The sequence below is a fragment of the Manacus vitellinus genome, unplaced genomic scaffold (genome assembly GCF_001715985.3).
Source record: "Manacus vitellinus isolate BGI_N305 unplaced genomic scaffold, ASM171598v3 scaffold_24_pilon, whole genome shotgun sequence".
Lineage (NCBI taxonomy): Eukaryota > Metazoa > Chordata > Aves > Passeriformes > Pipridae > Manacus > Manacus vitellinus.
In genome coordinates, this window is record NW_021939798.1 from 346,573 (window position 1) to 354,576 (window position 8,004).

The window sequence follows — 8,004 nt, forward strand, 5'->3', positions numbered from 1 at the left end:
CAGGAGGAAAATTATTTTCTAGATAAGACAGATCCACATTTGCTGCTTCTTTTTGTTTTCCAGAGCATATAGTTGTCTTTTAAGATTGCTCCCAAGTTCCTGGATATAAGTGGGCATCAGTGTTGCTCCCAAAGAAGTTTCCCCTCTTGGTAATCACCCAATGGCCCATTATCTTGTAAGAACAACTCCAAAGACAGGGAAAGGCTGTATGTGTGCCCTTGAGCTTGCTAACTTTTGGGGCCATCCCAGTAAGGCACTGAGGAGCTAAATGACTCAGGGATCTCAATGTCTACCTTGCTTCCCATTGTATGAGTGGGGGAATAATGTCTCCTTTGGGCAAACAAAATATAAAAGACATCTCTTGTGGTCAAGTAAAAATTTTCACTTCTAGTTAGATAAGCTGAACCTACAAAGTTTAAGATGAAAAAACAATCAACCAAACCTGCTGCATGTAAAGACTTGGAAAACATTAGTATCAGGAAAATTCTGGAAAGCGCATTTTAATTCAGGTAAACACACAAGGTAAGTTCTAGAAGTAGTGGATGAGCAGATATAGATAAGATATTGATGTGACTGGTCTATTGTCTATCTTGTTTAATGTATTGTTGATACTACTTACTTCATATATATGTATCACAGAATCACAGAATATGCTGAGTTGGAGGGACCCACAATGATCATTGAGTCCAACCCTCAGCCCTGCACAGGACCATCCCCAAGAGTCACACCCTGTGCCCCAGAGGATCAGCCAAACCCTCCTGGAGCTCTGGCAGCCTTGGGGCTGTGCCCACTGCCCTGGGGAGCCTGGGCAGTGTCCAACCAGCCTCTGGGGGAAGAACCTTTTGCTGAGATCCAACCTGAGCCTGCCGTGACACAGCTCCAGGCCATTCCCTGGCTGCTGTCCCTGGTCCCCCCAGAGCAGAGCTCAGTCCCTGCCCCTCCTCTGCCCCTCCCCAGGAAGGTGGAACTGCAGTGAGGTTTCCCCTCAGTCTCCTCTTCTCCTGCTGAACACACCAAGTGCCCTCAGTGTCCTCACACACCTTCAAATCAAGGCCCTTCCCCATCCTCCTTCCTTCCTTTGGACACTCTCTAATGGCTCCATCTCTTCCTTCCATTGTGTCCCCCTAAACTGCCCCAATGTTGAGGTGAGGCCGCCCCAGGGCAGAGCAGAGCGGGACAATCCCCTCCCTGGCCCGGCTGGCCATGCTGGGCCTGATGCCCCCAGGACAGGGTTGACCCTCCTGGATGCCAGGGCACTGCTGACTCAGGGCCGACTGGCCACTGACCAGGACCCTCAGGGCCCTTTCCTGGCACTGCTTTCCAGTCTGTCCGTACTTCCAGGGTTGCCCCATACCAGGGGCAGGATTCAGCACTTTCCTTTTTTGAACTTCATATGCTATGTAGATGTGAATTTATCAAAAGCATGAGTATGGATTTTTTTACAGCAATTTCTCTGTCAAGGAAAGGGCAACATTTATTGTGGCAGTCTCTAAACATGCGTTGTACCAACTGATTCATCTGCAGGGTTTCTGTAAATTCTGCTATTCGTGAAATTCTGTAAATTCTGCTATTTGCAAAGGTTGGCCAATCACAAACATCTTCACAAGTTCTCATAATTCTGGCTTTGTCAAACAATATATGATACATAAATGTCAGTCTGTTTCAGGAGCTGAAAGGTTAGATAGCATGTCAAGCACAACCTCACAAATTTTTGCATTTGATTATCTTAGGAATTCTTTGCTCTTTGTGGATAGAAGAGTCTTTGTTTTCTCTGTCCTGTGTGTCTGGCAGGAATCTTCAGTTCCTTGCAGTTAGTGCAGGATGCACACCACACCTGTTCATAGCACTAAATAGCTTTGATCCCATGGCTGTTACCCAGGATCTTTTCCATGGGATGCTCATGAAGAGATCATTTTTCTGGTACAAGTGGCCAGGGAAGCCAGCCTGCCATACCAAGTCCCTGAACCACTAACTGAGAAGCTTCTGTGTCTCCAACTGTCTGACACTTCGGGGACAGATAGACATCTAGGTCTAAACTAGTGTACCTATTTCCATGTTTCATACCCACAACCCTTTCCCTGGGCCTTTAGGCAGATACATATTTGTTCCCAATAGCATCACCTTTCAGACCTTTTGTCTTAATATTGTGTTGCTTTTATTGCAGTACACCAGGAAGAATGAAAGGGGAAGAGGGGAAACTATCTTCTTGTTGTCCCCCATCAATTTACAAAGCTTCTGAAAATGTAATTTTTGTTGTGGCTTTAGCCTTCATGTAGGAGTCTTCTCTTACATCCTCTGTGATGCAAAGTTGCCTGGCCTTCAAAATCATTAATCTGTATTAGTAATTCTGTAAGTTTGGACCATATCCTTCACTGTTCATATTGGTCTCTGAAAGCCACAAAGATATTCTCTCATACACATTATTAATGTTCATTATGGGATAAAGACTGTTCCATGTGCTTTAAATTATGTGTCTGCAAAGTTGTAGGGGACTGGTTCATTCACAAGATGCAAAACTGTGACATGACCCACTGTGATTTATTGCCATGGTAAGCCCACAGATTAATTGGGTAATGTTCTGTTTTATTGAAAGCTTTTTGGTCTTCAGTGTACTATTCCATGGACAAAAGAGAAAGAATTTCTCCATTGCTCTTCTCAGGTTAGAGTGTGATTTTTAAGCTCAAATGATCAGTGTTACCAGAAAACCTGCATATACACGGAGAGATGCATCTTCAAACACATTTTTGATCTCAGTAAGGGTTCCTGAATTTAATAGAAACAAACGTTTTGAGCTTTGAAAATATGTGTTAAAAAATCATATTTTGAGCGTGACTTTAAATGATACTCTTTTCTAATGAAAGTACAAAGATAGTTTATATAAAGGGAACAGAAAGATAATCTAAACTTGTGTCACAGGTTTGAAAAGAGTTGTTGGAATTTTTCCCTAGAGTTCCCTCCCCCCCATCTGTTTCTTCCGAAATGGGGGCGTCGGGTGGGATGGAACAGGGCGAAGCCGCATCTGCGCGGGAGCGGGGAACGGGGAGGTTCCCTGGAAGGGCGGCTGCCGGGGGCACGGCGAGGGAGTCTTTTACTGGGAGGTTTTTGGCTTTGTCCGCCGACCGGGCACAGCGGGGAGCCCGTTTTCGGCCACCTCTTTTTCTTTTCGTGAGAGGAAGTTTTTTTGTCCCACGGGACACCTCGCGGAGGATGACTAAGAGACAGAGAGCGACCCATCTCAGAGCGATGTATTCTGCCTTCGGGACTGCCTGTGGGACAAAGGACTCCATCGCTGGCTGTGAAGCCATCGGCAGCTGCGGGCACACGTGGCTGTGAGCATCTCTTGAGCTCCCGGGACATTTTGCCTTCAGTTCCGCCCCCCTCCCCGGGTTGCCGCGGGTTTCTCCCCCCTCGCCCTCCTCCCCCCCGCCATCCCCCGGGGAATTGGGACTTTGTTTTGTTTCTTCTGAAAGTTTTTGATTGCACTATTTGTTGTTTATTCAGATTTATTAATAAAAAGCTGTTCTTTTCCTTTTCCACACTTCCACCTGAAGTTTCTTAATTTCTAAATTGTAATCTTGTTAAACTAAGACAACTTGTCAAAAGTGTCTGGTATTGCACGCTGATTTTCTGCATCACTGAACATGAGTTTGACACTGCACCAAGGCCAAGTAGAATTAATGATAATCTTCGAGGCATTCCTTTCTAAAAATATATTTGCAAGGTTTTTTCACAGTTGTCACCTACCCCCAGCCTAGGAAAGCTGCTCTTGTAATACTGAAACATGGACTTTGAAGATGCCTTTCAGCTACTACTGCAAAATGATATATACTGTCTATTTGAGGAGAAAGGAGATCTCTATCCTAAATTAATTTTTCTATCTTTTTTTTCCCCAGCAAAAGCAGGGATATGATCATATCTTCAGATTGTTTCAGCGGTTGCAAAGTTGGCAGCAATCTATATTCTATGCAAGTTCCTGGCAAGAACTGTTTATTACCCTGTGAACTGTGGGGCTATTTCCCCTTAAATGACAGACCTTCTACTTCCTTATGCCCTTTCTGAGGCAACCAAACTAGAAAACAATTCATTACCAAGCCATCCTTTGTACCTTGCCACAGTGAAGTCAAGAAAACACTTTTTTTTCCTCCAGGCCATTCTGGCAACAAAAGCAGAAGTAGAGGCAGGAGCAAATGAAATAATACAGGTTGTTTGCTCCCACTTACAGTTGGTCCCATACCTGTACTGTCTCCTTCTTTAAGAGCAAATTATATTTCATATTTGGGATGTTTCGTAGTAGCAGCAGAAAAAAACCCAACCAGTGTTGAGATAAAAATGGCTTGACTTCCATGCCAGAATTTTTCAGGTACTTGAATGATGAGGGTTGTACATTCTGCCTGTTGCCAAGTAGACAACATGAATAGTTAAAAGTGGCCAAGACCAGAGGGCACTTACGCAAGATTTCAAAAAAATGCATGGGAATGTAACATCTGAACTGTTGGCTGTGATGTGTGAACTTTTACTGAAGCTGCCTTGCTTTTGGAGATCTGGAATTTGTCTAGTAGAATGCTAATTTTTAAAGTGTTTTAGAGAATTATGGCCGAGTAAACCTGGTACCAGTACTGGAAAAAGAGTAGAAGCTTATAATGAGTAGAATTTGAAACACAGTGATAATTATAACATACTGAGAAAAATAGCATTTATAAAGGGGAGTTGTATTCTACAAAGCTTGTAGAGAATCCAAATATGTGGGTAGGTGGGAAAACCAGCTGGTACTGCCTTAATGAATTTTAGCCATATGAGAAGGTATATCACCTTTCTTAAAGAAGCTAAGTTTGTGTCTGTGTTGTTATATAAGACAGTTTTGAGCAGTGATCCTGGACAAGGACAGGCTGATAATCCTGCTGCAGACAGTGTCCCTGGGGATCGTCTCTGAGTGTCCAAAGTGGCTTGATCTGAAGCAAATCCCATGAGCAGCTATGGGGGAAGCTTGGTCCAGCAGCTCTATTTATACATATATTGCATTAGGGCCCAGCACAGTCCTCCTGTCCTGCCCTCAACGGGCTTGGTGTCCTCACTCTCCTTAATTAACCTCACAGGCCTCCCAGGTACTGTCCCCTATACCCTTGCTGTCCTTCTCCGTAGGACCTGCAAGCAAGTTATGAAAACAGATATCGTTGTGTACTGAGTAAGGATTACCAGGGTGTCAGAAGGACCTTGACTGGTGTTAAAGACTCCTCTGTTTTTTGTAAAATATATTCTACGTCTGGGACATCAATGTTGTGCTTTGCTTGAACTGTTTCAAAGTAGGCAGTAAAGGCAATGTAGAGAAGTGACCTTCTGACACAGCAGGATTGATTCTCCCTGTTGCTCTTTCACCACCCACACCTGCCTCACCTCTCCCTTCAGTGTGACAGCAGCCAGTGCACAGCTGCTCAGGTCACGGGGCTGAGACCAAGGCCCTGCCGTTCTCCTGGCCACTTGGACAACCATCCAGTCCAAAGCTGCTCTCCAAGGCATCTCTGTGGAGCCAGGCTGAACCCAGCTCCCTCTGGGACTGCTACTCTCCTTGCTATGAAAATAGCTGGGAGGATGGGTATCAAAAAGAGTGGCATTTGTGAAATGTGCTATACTTTTCTAGTTTTCAAAACAAACAGAAAACTCCATAATGTCCTTTCCTTCTACATTTAATGGGGAAGAGCCTGCACCAACTCTTTTTAGATCCCTTCCTGGTCTTCCCAGCTGAAGTATTTTGAAAGGACTCTTGGATACTCTTGTAGCAGCAATATAGCAAGCTCAGGATTTTGGAGAAAGATATAACATGCTCATGCAAAATATAACATCACTCTCAGCCTGAGAGTGACACAATTGGTGCAGCTCCATGCCCTTGGGTCCTGTGGATGTCTTCCCAGAGCATGTGTGTACACCCCGTGGGGCAATTGCAAAGCTACACTCCGCACGTTGTTGCCAGTGCTCACAGGCACTATCCCCACATTTGCAGTACTTACAGCTCCAAGTTTAATTGTAAAGAAAGAATTTAAAAGGTAGGGTGTAGAGACAAGGGAGGTCAGAAAAAGGCAAAAGCCACAAAATCCTTTATAAGGAAGGTAATGATGAAATTTGCACCTTTCGTCCCTCCTATAGTGTCCCTATGTGAACTGAAGCCCTATTACTCTATTTGTGAACTTTGTGAAATTAGAAACTCTTCTGTAAGTTGAGGACACTCATTGGCAATTGTTAGTACCTCTGTAACTCAGCTTCCAACACACGGTTTGCAGAGAACCTGGCCTCAGCTCTCTGATCTCTACCTGCTTTGTAGTCAAGGTACTTAGGACTTGATCTGTGGTGGGCCAACAGTTTTTCAAAAGAAACCAACTCATTGCAAAGCCAATTTCCACACCAATCTTCACATACACAATATTGTGCATGTATTTCTCAGTCCATCACCCTGGTTAATCCAGGATTTTCCCTCACAATATTTCAAAGGTTTGGCAAATAATTCTGACAGATAGAACACATTTCAAAAAGGATCTATTGCCTTCCTCTATTGGGAATACTGGATCTGCTGTTTTGGAAACACTCAGAGCCCAGCTGTCTCTTGTTGTCTGTGCCAGATGTTAAAGGAAAATACATCATGCTAGATCCAACAGTCTGAGAGAGGTTAGGCTTCAGGAACTCCATGTTCCCTGTAGCAAGGCTCAAAATGTGCTCTCAGGAGGCACAAACACACACAGAGCAAATGTATGTGCCCTGTACGTGCATTTGCATACATAAATACATCTATCTATATAAAAAGAAATATATACATATATAAATAAGTGGAGGACAGTGCAATGATCAGGCACAGGGCATGGTCACAAAGGCATGCTGCCCAGCCTCTACTTACACATCATCAGTCCTTTTTATCTCCTTACACCTCTAGTTTTGTATATTTGTTCCTGCCCAGATCACCTACCCTCCTCCTCTTCAAACCTTTGGTTTATCCCTAAAATGTCCCATGACTATCTCTTTCTGCTCCCAATGTCTCTTCCCCTGCACCCCTCGGCAGCAGCTCTCCTCAGTCAGAAAGGAGAGCTGCTCCCTGTGGCTCATGGGAGTGGGTTTCACACCTTGTGTTGCGTCAGGACATCCCTGGGGACCTGGCCAGGGTGCTTGTTCCTTGGGAGTCCCCACTGTACCCTGTGCTCCCCTGGACTACAGAAGTGCCTTTGATGGGCTGATGGCCTCCTGTGATGGGCCTGGGAGTAGCTGGGCAAGGTGTTATTTGGGCTTCTCCTCTTGCCGTGGTCTTTCAGTGTTGCTTCGTGGGTGTGCAGACAAGTTGTTATCACATAACCAACACAGATCACCCAGATGTTGCCCCCAAGCTCGCTGGGATTCCTCTGGGGGACAACACAGCATGGAGGTGGAAGAGAGACCTTAGGAGGCACGTATAGATCTTCCATGATATTTTGGGATTCATTCCTCTGACTGTCCTGCTATAAGAAGTTGCTGGGGAAGGGTCTGGAGCACAGGTCTGATAAGAAGCACCTGAAGGAGCTGAGGGGGCTCTGCCTGGAGAAAAGGAGGCTCAGGGGGGACCTTCTCACTCTCTCCAGCTCCCTGACAGGAGGGGGGAGTCAGGTGGGGGTTGGGCTCTGCTTCCAGGAAACAAGTGACAAGAGGAAGCAGCTTCGAGTTGTGCAAGGGGAGGTTCAGACTGGATATAAGGGAGTATTTCTTCCCTGAAAGAGCGGTCATTAGAAGGCACTGGAATGGGCTACCCAGGGAAGTGGTGGAGTCACCATCCCAGAAGTGTTAAAAAAACATGTAGGTGTGGCACTTAGGTACATCATGGTGGTGGACCTGGCAGCGTTAGGTTAATGGTTGGACTCAATTATCTTAGAGGTCTTTTCCAACTTAAATGATTCTGTGATGCTATGGTGTAAGATATTCCAGGGGTGGGATCAGCTCCTCAGTCAATCCCAGTCTCTGCAGCCCATCATACCAGTGGGGATGAACCCTAGCTGC